The sequence below is a fragment of the Ruditapes philippinarum genome, unplaced genomic scaffold, assembly GCF_026571515.1.
Source record: "Ruditapes philippinarum isolate M1 unplaced genomic scaffold, ASM2657151v2 ctg614_1_1_1_1, whole genome shotgun sequence".
Taxonomy (NCBI): Eukaryota; Metazoa; Mollusca; class Bivalvia; order Venerida; family Veneridae; genus Ruditapes; species Ruditapes philippinarum.
In genome coordinates, this window is record NW_026855959.1 from 462753 (window position 1) to 477918 (window position 15166).

Here is a 15166-nt window from a genome sequence, read left to right on the forward strand (position 1 = left end):
AAAATGTGTTATGTTCATGCTAGCACTCTACAGCTTTAATTTGTTTGTTTTGTCACATGGACACATTAAAGGTCATATGGCAACTTTCCAGCTTTACGGGTGGAGGAAGACCTCAGGAGTCCTTTTGTGCATTATGCCGGTGCCCCTCTGTCTGTGCAGACATAAGCAAACGCCCGAGAAAGTATCTCTGACATTCTGTAAGCGAGCTGGATAGCTTCCTCACGACAAAACCAACATAGTGGGTTTGCGACCAGCATGGATCCAGACCAGCCTGCGCATCCGCGCAGTCTGATCAGGATCCATGCTGTTCGCTATCAGTTTATCTACTTGATAAAATGTTTATAAGCGAACAACATGGATCCTAATCAGACTGCACGGATGCACAGGCTGGTCTGGATCCGTGCTGGTCGCAAACCCATTATGTTGGTTTTGTCATGACGCGGCTCATATTAAAAATCCAAAGTCCCCGGGGCATACGAATGGAATACGAACGCACAGCATATAGGGGCATGTCGGCAAACTGTTAAGGTAAGCCAAGAGTAATGGGCACTATAAGGAATTCTAAAATTAACAACATAGGACAGTTATATGTCTTAATGGTCACCTGTAATACATATTTAAATAGAATTTACCGTGTGGTACATGAGTTATGGATATATTTCTGAACTAAACTTTCCTATTTGAAGGACTTTTTACAGAAATGAGGAAACTCTAAATAATCTATAATATCATCATTATGAAAAAATGTTTTTCTATTGCTCTGTGGCGCCGTTATATGTCGCAATGCCTCTAAATGTCGCACTTGCCGCTAAATGTCGCACCATTGACGCTAAATGTCGCAACCGCCGCTAAATGTCGCAAAATCATTTGCCGTTAAATGTCGCAATGTTAACGTTAAATGTCGCACGAATTTCCCTTACCGTTAAATGTCGCAACACTACCGTTAAATGTCGCAAGATGTAAATTCATGTTAAAATCATGTTTAAAGTAGAATTATATTACTTTTTAGCTCGACTATTCGATAAGAATAAGTAGAGCTATTGCAGTCACCCGAGCGTCGGCGTCGGCGTCGGCGTAACCACTTATGTTAAAGTTTTTGTAATAGTTCAAATATTTTCAAAGTCCATAGACATATGGCTTTGAAACTTTGCACACTTGTTCACCATCATGACCCCAACCTGTAGACAGGAGGAGGTAACTCTATCAAGCATTTTGACAGAATTATGCCCCTTTTTCGACTTAGAATTTACGTTAAAGTTTTTGTAATAGTTCAAGTATTTTCAAAGTCCATTGACATATGGCTTTGAAACTTTACACACTTGTTCACCATCATGACCCCAACCTGTAAACAGGAGGAGGTAACTCTATCAAGCATTTTGACAGAATTATGCCCCTTTTTCGACTTAGAATTTACGTTAAAGTTTTTGTAATAGTTCAAATATTTTCAAAGTCCATTGACATATGGCTTTGAAACTTTGCACACTTGTTCACCATCATGACCCCAACCTGTAAACAGGAGGAGGTAACTCTGTCAAGCATTTTGACAGAATTATGCCCCTTTTTCGACTTAGAATTTACGTTTAAGTTTTTGTAATAGTTCAAATTTTTTCAAAGTCCATTGACATATGGCTTTGAAACTTTGCACACTTGTTCACCATCAAGACCCCAACCTGGAAACAGGAGGAGGTAACTCTATCAAGCATTTTGACAGAATTATGCCCCTTTTCGACTTAGAATTTACGTTAAAGTTTTTGTAATAGTTCAAATATTTTCAAAGTCCATTGACATATGACTTTGAAACTTTGCACACTTGTTCACCATCATGACCCCAACCTGTAAACAGGAGGAGGTAACTGTATCAAGCATTTTTTTTACTATCAAGCACTAAGAATAGTCGAGCGTTGCTGTCCTACCGACAGCTCTTGTTAACATTCTCATAATTATTTTTATTGTAATTGCCATTACACAAAAATTATCTTTGTCTTACTTGGTTTCTTTAGCGAACATAAATATCGAGGTTTTAAGCTACTATATAATGTAATCTTTAGGCTAGAAAAGATAATTGATACTTAATCTATAGATAAGTATTTTTTTCTCGTTCAACATTTTCATTTGTAACCCTGATTGACAACAGATTAAAGGTATTATGGTATTGTCACTCTCAGAATTTGGTTTAAGTAATTTCATTTATTTTCTCAGAAACAACCGAATTTACTTTAAACGTGGTTTAGTTGTTCACTATGATCATATGATTCAATATCAAAAGGCAGATAATCCTAGTTATATTTTTGCAAAGTTATTCCCATATTTTTCTAAGATGTTTTCGCCCTGATTAACCTTTTGGTTACGGCTAATTTTAAACAAATTCACTTTAAACTTAAAATACTTATTTCATATGAAAGTACTAATGCATTTCTAAAGGACAGATGATCCTGAAAGGTACTTTTTCTAAAATATCTCCCTTTTTATATTTTCAAAAAAGAAACATCACAAATATTCACTTCAAACGTGAAATATTGATTGAATATCAATGCAAATTTTTTATTTAAACAGAAACGGCAAATACGTGAAAAAACACGGTCAATACGAAAATCAAAAAAAAATATGAGCCATGTCACGACAAAACCAACATAATGGGTTTGCGACCAGAATGGATCCAGACCAGCCTGCGCATCCGCATTGTCAATCTGATAGCGAACAGCATGGATCCTGGTCAGACTGCGCGGATGCGCAGGCTGGTCTGGATCCATGCTGGTCGCAAACCCATTATGTTGGTTTTGTCGTGACACGGCTCGTATCATGTAGTACTCCTTGATCATGTAGTATTCGATCCGCAGTCGGGTGCTAGATATGAGCGAATTTACGATTATATGCACCGGAATGTTTGTAAGCAGCCAGCCCGCATAGAGCGCGAGACTTGTAACCTCGACCTTGTTGGTTCTATTCCCGGGCTGGCCAACTAAAATTACTGATCAGTCTTTCGGATGATACTTTAAATCGAGGTCCCGTGTATGGGTGCTAAAACAACTTGGCACGTTAAAGAAGGGGAAGCTTCTGGAATCGGAGCATATCTTTCTATATCTGTAATTGCACTATCCTCCAAAATATAAAATGACGCGTACTCTTCTGGAGGACTCGCCCATATGGTCAACCGGTGGCGAGTATAAATAAACGCAAATTCACACACAGTAAGCAGATGTCAAAGTTTAAATAAGTACACAAGATTAAGTACATTTTACGATTTGTCAAACACTATTTGAGCTTTGACATTGTGGCAAGTGATATTTACTCGCCAAGTCGCTTTATACTATGAAAGATTCTCAGTAACTATCATATAATAAGAATACAAATAATTGATTAAGCTCATATTGGCCTTGCTGTTTGGCTGAAGACAGCTAGCCGTTTTGGCCAGAGAATTTAGGCTTTTTATATCATTGCTTTGCTGTAATGAAAATCTTAATCTGTAACGCTTCATGATAAATATTTCAATGAAATTAAATCTGACATTTTTTGAAAAACACAAGACATGAATTATACTCGTACATATGTAACGACGATATTGGTTAAATATCTGTAATCACTTTTATGTTCGTTCTAAAATGCGCATGTCGACTACGTCATAGTGAAGTTCAAATGACCATAAATACAAACATACGCACAATAGTGTATTTATTTTAAGATAATTTTAAGAACTTTATTTTTCAAAACAAAAACAAATGGAACAGATGTGTAAAGAAAACATCTTTTTAATTTATTGCAACAATAATATGAATGACCACTGCCCTTCTGGCGTTAAAATGGAAATAAAAACACGCATACGACTAGCAAATTTGATAAAAGCATAAACTGTTTGTGTGAACTTCATCCTGCAAATTAAAATCTATTTTAGCATTTGTGACCATGGCCCATTGATCCCTTCCTCAATATAAAGGAAGTTCCATGCAAGTTATCTACCTTCAAAATATGAAATACATTTGTCAATAAATATAGGCTGTAAAAGTGTAGAAATCTATTTTAGAACTGGTGACCTTGACCCAACTGAACCATAACTCCATCCAAAGGAGAAGACCTCAATTCCATGTTCCTACCAAATATAAAAGACATCTTTCAAAAGAATACTGTTAAAACAACTGTAAAAATGTTAAAATCTATTTTGGCATTGGTGACTATGGCCTTTACCCACAGGACCCCCAATTAAACCCAAAGGAAGAGGACCTCTCTTGGCATCTTTGTATTAAACATGAAATACACAATCTTAACAATAAAGGCTTAATGAGCAGAAATGTTATAAAAAATTCACACCAGTGACCTTGACACTAGAGACCCCTTAATCCATAAAAATACACGGCCATTAATGGTATTCACCTACCAGATAAGGAAGATATCATAAATAAATTCTTAAGATAATCCAACTTACCGGAATAGGTTAACCATACAAGGTCCTATTTTCAAAGTGAAAAAAAAGGAATATAACTTGGGAAAATGGATGGCAATATCATGAACTTTTTCTAAATAAGTAAGTGTGGAAATTATGAAGCCATAAGTATAGACAGTACTTAAATAAACCCAACTTGCCGGTTTAGGTTAACGATATTCATTCTCAAACTGCTGAAAATGGCAATAACTTGATTAAAATTCATGCAATAATTATGTTACTTGCCATGATCAACTTTATTGTATTGATTAATAAATGTGTAAATTATGAAGCCCTTTGTACAAGTAGATTTTAGGAAAAATCATACTTGCCGTTTTATTATTTTGATCGTTCCATTTTTTAAAACATGACACCAATTTTGGGCTGCCAGGCTCCTAGACTGCCAGCTTTAGGCTATAAGACTACAAAGTTAAGTGCCCTAAAGGTAAAGGCGTTTTTTTCCATAACCATGCATGTGTATGTGCTTTTGCATGACCTTTCATAGTGATTTTACTGAATTTTAAATTGTTTCCATATTTATAATATAAGTTACTAACTTTAAGCTACTAGGCTGCCGACTCAAAGCTGTTAGATTGCCAACTTCAGGTTGCAAAGTTGACATCGATAGGCTGTTAGGATGTTAGGCGGCCTCCTCAGGATACTAGGCTACCAACGTTAGGTTTACAGGGCGTTAGGCAAACTCTTAAGGTCCAGGTCGTCAGCAATTTAGGCTTCCTCTTCCGACAGCGAAACAATTTGCCTCCTCAGTCAACTAGGCCATCAGACTGCCACCTCAGGCAACCTGTCTCTTCTGCCATTTTACAGACACAATTGTACTAAACTATTTACAGAACAATGCCAATTTTGCAGTTTCATACAAATAGTAGACAATTGTATAATTATCAATATGTACTTGTATAAGATCAGCTAAAAATCGAACGCAAAACAATATACATTTATTTACAAGATGAGTATTATCGCCGCCTAAATTGTAGCGCAGTTCCATATATAATAAATTCACTCGCTTTCAAATTGAGTAGGCAGATTTAATTAATATGATCCAACAATAAAACTTGAGTTCAACATAAAATTACATCTTGCGACATTTAACGGTAGTGTTGCGACATTTAACGGTAAGGGAAATTCGTGCGACATTTAACGTTGACATTGCGACATTTAACGTCAAATGGTTTTGCGACATTTAGCAGCGGTTGCGACATTTAGCGTCAATGGTGCGACATTTAGCGGCAAGTGCGACATTTAGCGGCGTTGCGACATATAACGGCGCCACATGCTCATTGGTAAGAAACAAATAATAACATTCAGGTAACAAATTTCACGAGCAATATGATTGTTTCTAAACATAATGTTTTTCATATGTATAAACGTGTTACCCTACCCCATCCACTTTAAACACTTATTTGACCATTTCATTATATAGAAAGCCTTATTCAAAATATCGCTTAAATTTACCACAATGAGGGCTGTTTTCAATGTTGCATAAATTTTCTTAAAAGTATATTGGTTGATCATGCAAAATATAAAATACTTTTACAGTGTAGTTTTTATTTTATTTAACTTTGAATATATCTGTTATCATGTTTACTATTAAATTTGGCATTAATTAGCAAATGAATACATACAATAATTATATAATTCAAATCAAACACTTTTTCTTTCTTTCGAGATACATATATAATGTTAAAAAGAAAAAAAGAAAGAAAAAAGATTGCCCCTTTTAGGGTTTGAACCCACGCCCCACGTTTTCAATGCAGTCTAGCCTATTTGAATACTCTTCAAAGTGGAGGTAATTCATTACCCATGGTCAACCTTAACATTATTTGTTGTAAAACACTATAATTAATTAGTTATATGTAAAATATATTGAATGCTGTTGTCCAAGAATTTGCTGATGATGACATTGTTTTAATTTCATAGGATACTGTAACAGTTGTTGGGGTTACAAATGCAATTAAATACTATATACCAGTTGTGTACGCACAGTAAACCTACCGTTCATTTTACAAAAAAAAACTCCACTAAAATATAAGTGTTAAAATGTGGTGGTGAAATAGCTAGAAGAGAAAAATGGACTAAAATGGTACTCAATTGGAAATTGATAATGGTTTACGTATCTTCTTATTAATTGTCTTTATATAATATGTCAAAAGTCATATCTTACAAGGCCAAAAAGGTACTTCTGTATATTTAAAATTCTTATCAACATATATCGTGTCTGCCATATATAACTTTTTTTGCAATTTCTGACATCCCTACAAAATACTAATCCACTTTACTCGCTCTATATCGTGAGTAAAACAATTATTCACTTATCCCATGTTATAATCTTACTTGAAAGAAACCAAATAACAACAAATTTTGGATTTGGACATTGTATTTGTCAACTTTAAATCGATATTAACTATAACTCTATAAAACGTTTTTAAAGCTGTCAAATACTGCATTGAGTGAGAAACAATAGTAAAACACCGAACATATACTATACAGAAGTACAAAACACGTGCGTGAAAATCGTGCAATGTAATAAGATATTCATCAAACAAAATATGGTGTAGACTTATCAAAGCATAAACTAAACAATGAACTTGAATGACATAACAATGGGTATTGTGCCGCTATGATAATCTGAGAGTGACGTTGCAATTTTTGTGTACTCATAAGTTTACAATCTTTGTCTGAATAGGTAAAACAGCTTTTTAAGAAGTGAATGTAATACAAGATAAGAAGTAGAATTTGAAATGTCTTGATGGCAAAGTTGGAAATGTCGCTTGGATGCGATTCGACTAAAATTTTATCACGAGTTCGAGCCTCGCAATTGTGTAACATTTTTCTTTTTTTCTTCCCTATTTTTTCATTTTTTTGATAGATGCGAATGAAATTGAATATCAAGGTAGTTTTGTTATAATATCCAATAATTTTAATATACCGATATTAATATTTTTATCCTGTGTTTTATGTAGTATGTATAGTAGTCACAGTACACGTGCAGAGCTCGAGTATTTCGTGCCACCTAAAGAAATCAGTGAACTGAGAAGTAAATAAAAACATAACACTCGTACAAGTAAAAAAAACAACATATTCTTCACACAGATTTTTCTTTGCGAACCGAACCTATCTTGCATTGATATTTAATTTGAAATTTTACTGACAACCTTACTTACTGCGTTACGTGGACAGTTAGTAAATTTCTTGATATTTTAATTTATATCGTAAAAAGTTGATAAAACAAAATTTACAATAAACTGTTTTTACACCCGTAAATAGTGGACTTGCCGACGCGTCGGACCTAAAATGATTTTCCTTTAAACGTACAGTAGCCGTGAATAATTTGGTATAAAAACTACCAATTGCCAAAGAGCCAAAAGATAGTTTCGTGTATATGGCAAAAAGAGTGATTTTTTCTGTAACTTAGGAATAAAAAAAGTTTTTGGAAAAAATAAAAATGATAGGCATTTTCTGAGACATGTTTTTGAGCCTTTAAATAATAATTTTTCAACAATTTTTCAAATTTTTTATTTTGTATTTTTTTATCCCAGTGCCCTTTTCGGGGGCAAAATTTTGTGCTGAAATTCAGCCAAAATTCCACTCTGCAAAAAAATGTATATTGTTTTCCCCCTATTAAATTATGAGATTGTTGATTTGAAACCCATAAATTTATTGTAATAACAATTTTATATAATGAACTACTTCTTTCCCCTTTTTTAAATGTTCCTCAAATTCCTTCTACATTTCGTATTTTCCCCCTCTACATGGCCTTGCCCCCTTTTCCGTTGAAAGAAAAAAAAACCAAAATATTTTCTATCACTCTGTGAAAATTTAAATCTAAAATAACAAATATGCTTTAAGGTAACATTAATGTTGAAATATAATCTTTAAAATTTCTATCAAAAATACGAATAACTTTCATTTAAAGATAAACATGAAAAATAGTTTGACAAATATGTTAAACCTATCGAAGTATTAAATTTTTTTTTAAACACCCCTTAAAACAAAACCCCATATAGTACCCTTAACTTTAGCCCAAGGGGGGAAAAAACCGTTTTTAAAAAGTAAAGAAAACCCTATTTATTAGGTATATTCTAATTAAGTTAAAAACAAATTTTTTGCCCCCTATTCTTTAAAAAACTTTTTATCAGCCCTATAATCTTAAACTTTTTGCCATGCTGTGTTAGTGTTAATAAAATGACACATTCATCATCATATACATGATAACATTACAGAGCAAATTAATATAATTTCAATCTGTCACAGATTTATATTATAAGCTTGTGTTTTTAATGTAAAAGAGATTAAAAAAACAAGTACCTAAATAGTTTTGCGTTTCTTCTATAATTTTTCATTTGTATATAATATTTCAATTCTTTTACAAATAAAATTGCCTTCGTATTATTGTTATAATCACTTGGCAAAGACATTAATAACTAGACATAGCATTTGCTTAAATTTATGTGTCATAATTCACCGTTTCAACTATAATAAAGAAAGTGAAGACTAAAATAGCGTAAAATTTGAACTATATCTGATTAAAAAAAAAAAATTACAGTGAATTTATGTTGTTTCCATAATATTATGGTCAATTCTTGAAAGAATGTCTGTTTAAATACCTTGATACAACTCTTCCCTTTCTCGTCAGTATTTCGTGTTTGAATTCTTGATACTGCGTACAGATTGACAACTGTTGACTAAACTGACGGCTGGAAACTTAGGTTGTTGAAGAATCTACATGTATTATAAAAATATATTTTATATGTTTGCTCCTTTTCATTGTTGTAGGGGAACATGCAATTATGTGAATGCCCAGAAGAGAACATTTTGAATGCTTTCATACTGTCCACCCTTTTTGTTTAATTTTTATCTAATCCCCGCTAAAAATAGAAAGTTAAAACATGTATTCTTAACTATAACAGTTTATTAAAAAAGTTGTTCACCGGCAAGAAATTTCCCTGAGGGGGTTTAAAATGGGGCAAAAATTTAAAATTTACGCCCCCAGATATTTTAAAAAATTTATTTTAGCAGAAAAAAAACTGATTATGGGAAAAACCCCTTTACCCAAATTTACAAACATGAATAAGTACCCTTTTTATTTAACAACATTTCCCTTAAAAAAGAATGTTAAAATATCCCAAAAAAAAATTTTTTTTCCCCTTCCCAAAGCTTTTAATCCCTCACACACACAAAAATCAAAACAGTCAGATTTAACTTAAGTTTTTTATCCCGAAGGGAAAAACGAAAAAAGATAATGCCCCAAACGAAGCACTAAATTTACGTACATTTTGGCGTTACTAACCCAAAAAATACCCTTTAAAAAACATGTTTATCAGTTTTTTTTTCAAAAAATTTTTTCCCATGTTTATAATTTAAATTCAGGGAAAAAATTTCACTTGCCTAAACCGAAAATCGAACTTTTACGGTTAAAATTTTGCATTATTGGGACTTATATGGGGGGTCAACAAAAAAGTCAAAAAATCACGCTTTTAAACCGGTTGGGCAAGCCCCCATTTTCCCCAAATGATTTTGAAAAGTAAGCAATTTCGTGAAATTAATCTTGATAAGGGATAAAGTATAATGTCTTCGCAGTATGTGGCTATTCCTTTTTCAGTTTGGTTAAATAGAAAATATATTGGCTAATTTTACTGACCGCGTTGGAAATCCTGTCAGGTATCCGCTATTTATTGCACAATTCTGTGTTACTTATTGCACGAATCGTGCGTTTTATTCACATTCCGGCGTTACTTGATAAACATGGCACGACGAGGCAATATTGATGTCTTCTGTGTGGTGTGACCAGGCTCTATCATAATGTTCTTCTGTGCGTTGTGACCAGGATCTATTAATGTTCTTCTATGTGGTGTGACAAATTTTTATAAGATGTTCTTTTGTGCGGCATAACCAGGCTAGCAGCTTACTTTGAGCATATAAGTATAAACAAAATTCTTGCTAAATAAACAAATACATTATGCAAATGTTTTAGAGTTATATTCTAAATAAACACACTGTGATACAGACTAAGTATTGTTTTCATAACAGCAATATACTTATCTTGAGTGAAGATTTTCTCTTGTGATTTTGACACCTTTTCCCAAGTGAAATAAAGCATATTTTAGAATGGAATTTGTACTGTATTATGGCACCTTTTTGAAATTTCTTCGCCAAGTACCTTAAATTTGATTAAAGAGCAAAATGTTTTTTTGTTTCCTCAGAAATATTATAGTCATGTAATATTAAGAGGGAAGGAATGTAGATTTTCTAGCATTCAATGCATATTTACATTTAATTTTATCAGATAAATATCCCAAAGAAGGGCTGCAAAATTCCCATTAAGGCTTACCAACCAAGATGGTTTCAAACCCAATTTACCCCAATAATAAAACCAATTTATACATAAACAATTGGTCCCCGATGGATATTGAATATCATAAAATCAAATTGTTTATAAAACAAATTTTTCAAAAATTGTTTTAACACCCATTCCCCGATGAACAATTTTTTGCAATTTAAATTTTTACCCTTTCCTTTTAATTTTGGGGCCCCCTACCTATTTTAATTTTTAAAATTTTCCCCAAAAAAACCCTTAAAAGTTTTTTCCCCAAACGGGGAAAACCCCCGGGGGGGAAATTTTTTGAATTCCAAAAACCCCAGTTTGAATTGGGATTTGTTTTAAAAAAGGTTGTTTTCATTTATTTTTAAAAATTTAAAAATTTATAAACCCTTTTGGTATATGGGGAATAATTAAAAAACTTCTAAAAAAAAATTTTTTTAAAAAATTCCCAAGAAAAATGTAAAAAATGTTTGTGGGAAATATTTGTCCCCAAAATTTTATGTAATTATTAAAAATTTTATGCATTCATTTTTATTGAAAGGGAAATTTACTTTGACTCTAATTTGAAAAATTTTTAAATTTCCCCTTTCCTTTTTGTAACAAAGGGAAAAGCAAAAATTCCCGGGGAATATTTTTTACAAAATGCCTTTTTTGGGGAAATTACCCAAAATTGATAAAATTTTTATTTGAGCCATTTTTTATTTTTAAAATAAAAAAACCCAAAAAAAAAAGAAAACATGATCTTTAAAAAAGAAAAATTTAATTTTAAATTTTAATACAAATATTAAAATTTATAAATTACGAAATATTTATTTGTTGTTTTTGAAAATATTAATTCGTTTTTAACCCAAAATTTTTAATTTGGGCCCAAAACCCAAATTTGGGAGGGAAATTGTTCACATTTTAGAAAACTTAAAGATAAATTGAAAATTGTCTTTGTCATTAAGAAAAAAGCCATATTCTCAAAAAAATAGATGTATTTTATTTCATTGATAACAAATAAAAAATATTATTTATTACGAATAAAAAAAATCGTAAAGATTAAAAGAAAAGAAAAAGAGAAGAAAAAAAAAACAAACTCACATCAGTTCCGGTATATCTTTTAAGTAATTCTTAAAACTTTGTTACTTTGTCACTTTGTCCAGACAGTGATTGTACCTCCGGTACATGTCCCACTGCCTACTGTCTACTGAAATATTTACTTTCCTGGTTACATATAATAATGTTCATCAATTATAATGAAGTTTTCACACAGAAAGTTTGACAGTCATGTTTCCGTACTGACTCAGTGTTAATTAGAAACATGTAAACAGATAAACACGGATCTTCGCCTAATGTCCAAATATGGAATTTTTTGTTATTTCTCTGTTATAATTCACAATATGCAAATCTAGAGGAGTGCGTTATTAAATGTCCGTTATTATTTGTCTTCCTATGTGAGTAATATATTTATATAATATGGTTGTTTTAAAGTTTTATTCTTTGAGTTGAAAAACATTTTGCTTGTGTTAGTATAGGGATATTTCAATAGAATGATCTAACTTTTGAGGTCAGTTGTGGGATTTTCATTTGAATGCAACAACACATATAACACATGTAAGACCTGTTTTATGTCATAAATTTATTTCATCGTATTACTAAAGTCACTCTTCCGGTAGATGGTTTCATACTCGCTTTATAACATAATGTAATGTATAACCTATTTATATATGTTGTTTACGATGCACTGCAGTGAATAGAAAAATAACATTCTGTTTAAAAAAGTGTAGTTGTATGATTTTACGACTCCTGTACGGAATGTTTACGGTGTTCCGTTTGGACACGTTTGGACAATCGTGACATTTTATTTATTCTGTACCCGCGATGCACGATGGTACGATGGTGAAAACGCGATGGCACGATGGTACGATGGTGAAAACACGATGGTACGATGGTGAAATCACGATGGTACGATGATGAAATCGCGATGGCGCGATAGTACGATGGTGAAAACACGATGTTACATCGCGTTTTCACCATCGTACCATCGTGATTTCACCATCGTACCATCGTGTTTTCACCATCGTACCATCGCGCTGTCGTGTTTTCACCATCGTGCCATCGCGCTTTCACCATCATACCATCGCGATTTCACCATCGTACCTTCGCGATTTCACCATCGTACCATCGCGTTTTCACCATCGTACCATCGTGTTTTCACCATCGTACCATTGTGCCATCGCGTTTTCTGTATTCTGTACCCGCGATGCACGATGGTACGATGGTGAAAACGCGATGGTACGATGGTGAAATCACGATGGTACGATGGTGAAAGTGCGATGGTACGATGGTGAAAACGCGATGGCACGATGGTGAAAACACGATGGCGCGATGGTGCGATGGTACGATGGTGAAAACGCGATGGTACGATGGTGAAATCACGATGGTACGATGGTGAAAACGCGATGTAACATCGCGTTTTCACCATCGTACTATCGCGCTATCGCGATTTCACCATCGTACCATCGTGATTTCACCATCGTACCATCGTGTTTTCACCATCGTACCATCGTGCCATCGCGTTTTCACCATCGTACCATCGTGCATCGCGGGTACAGAATAAATAAAATGTCACGATTGTCCAAACGTGTCCAAACGGAACACCGTAATGTTACATTGTGTAAAAATAGATTCTATCATAGATTGTAAGCAAGATCATAATTATTTGCAGTCATGCTTAAATGCATGCATGACAAGAAGAATGTGGAAGATTACGCAGGGTAGTGTTTCTTTTGTATTCCCATTGACTAAAATTCTCAAAATTGTGTCATACTTTAAACTTAACCGTGTAAATATAGACCTCCACTACTCAAAAAGGAGCCTTAATTCTGTACAATATAATAAAAATAACTTACAGATTTTAAGTGCAAATTAATACTTTTTTTATAAAATATGTGGTTAAAGTCATAAGAATTCAATTTAGTGAATTGTTTATGTATTGATAACCTCAAAAAATTTTGCAAAATTTGAAGTTTTAAATGTTTAAAAGTGATATAATATACCTGTCTGGTAGATATGTCTATAGCATCCAACAGAATATATTGGTCAAAACAAGAACAGTATTTAGTATTGGCTAATTGTTATAAAGGTTTGCTTGTTGCATTGATTGATTGATCTATTTGAAAGGTTTGTTTTAATCTGCTAGGTCATCAATTGAAATATCTCCAAGTCCCTGAAGGCTGCTTAAATATCAGATTTCTGAGCTTGTTTTCTATGTCTTTGTAAATGATTTAATATTTAGTGAATAAACAGAATACATTTGTTGTATAAACAAACAAGAACAAAAACATCAGGACTGCCATTAAGGTATGAACATCCTAAGCATTACCTCCGCTTTGAAGAGTTTTCCAATGTTAAATACATTGAAACTTAGGGACTTGGGTTCAATCCCCATAAGGGTCAACCTTTTCTTCTTATTTTTCTTTAATTTTGAATCTCCCATATGCCTTTTTGGAAGAATAAATGTTTATTCTTAATCATTTAATTGGCTAAATAATGCTAAATCTAATGACAAGTGTGCTACCTGATATTTTCAAAGTTCAACAAAATCAAAACTAGACGATACAAGTATTTAATATTTTACAAGATCAACCATTATACTTTTCAGAAAATTTAGGGAACCTTCGATAACAGGCACTCATTTAAGTAAATTTTAGGGATTTTTTTAAAAAAGATTTGGCACCAAGGTGGAACACTTGTTAAAATGGGTGGGGTATGGTAACATTTTTATACATATTTCAAAAAATTTGAGTAGAATCAATCATTTTGCTTATATGGATTATTAGCTGAATGTTACATTTTGTTTTTGATCACAAATTAATGTGAAAACATTTTTCATTAGGATGATATTGTCGATTATTTAAAAGTTCCTTATTTCTGAAAAAGGACCCTTTTAAAATCCAAAATTAAATTCAGAAAAGTGGCCAAAATTTCCGTACTGTAAAGTTTGTTTAAATTTTGCATACATGTGTCCTGAAAGGTAAATATCTTACTTATGTTATCATTTTTTCAGTTCCTTATAGTACCCGTTAGGATAATAATACCTTGTCTGCTGTCTTGACGTCTGTGGTCGAGTGTTTAAGGTTATTGACTTCAAACCACTTTCCCCATACACCGCTGTGAGTTCAAATATTTGTATTCTACCCTGCATTCGTTTATATAAGGAAGTTACCTAGCTAGCTTACAGAACGTTGGTGGATCTACTCACGTGCCCGTTTGTGTCTGTCATAAATAAATGCATGGAGGGGCACCAAAGGTCTTCCTTCGCCTGTAAAGCTTCCTTCTCTGTTCCAAACCATACCTAACCTACCAATTACCCATCAATACAACTAGTGAATGAAATACAGAGTGAGGATATGGTCTTCCTTTTTTAT

General features: G+C 33.0%; 1 protein-coding gene and 1 long non-coding RNA gene across 6 annotated transcripts in view; one reads left to right on the plus strand and one right to left on the minus strand.

Moving 5' to 3' along the window:
* Positions 1-9033: 9033 nt before the first annotated feature.
* On the minus strand, positions 9034-11989 carry LOC132744963 (uncharacterized). Its single transcript, XR_009627772.1, has 3 exons — positions 11838-11989; positions 10074-10592; positions 9034-9154 (listed from the first exon to the last, which is right to left on the minus strand). It is a non-coding gene; the product is annotated as an uncharacterized LOC132744963 (long non-coding RNA).
* A 78-nt stretch (positions 11990-12067) lies between these two features.
* The window catches only part of LOC132744962 (contactin-4-like), a 40042-nt gene continuing 36943 nt past the window's right edge, over positions 12068-15166 (plus strand). For 2 of the 5 annotated variants that reach the window (XM_060733773.1, XM_060733774.1), the window contains exon 1: positions 12233-12303. The gene's annotated coding sequence lies outside the window, so the exon portion shown is untranslated. Of the gene's footprint in view, positions 12304-14837; positions 14912-15166 lie in introns of those variants that run through there. The other 3 variants (XM_060733771.1, XM_060733770.1, XM_060733772.1) reach the window with 3 other exon arrangements.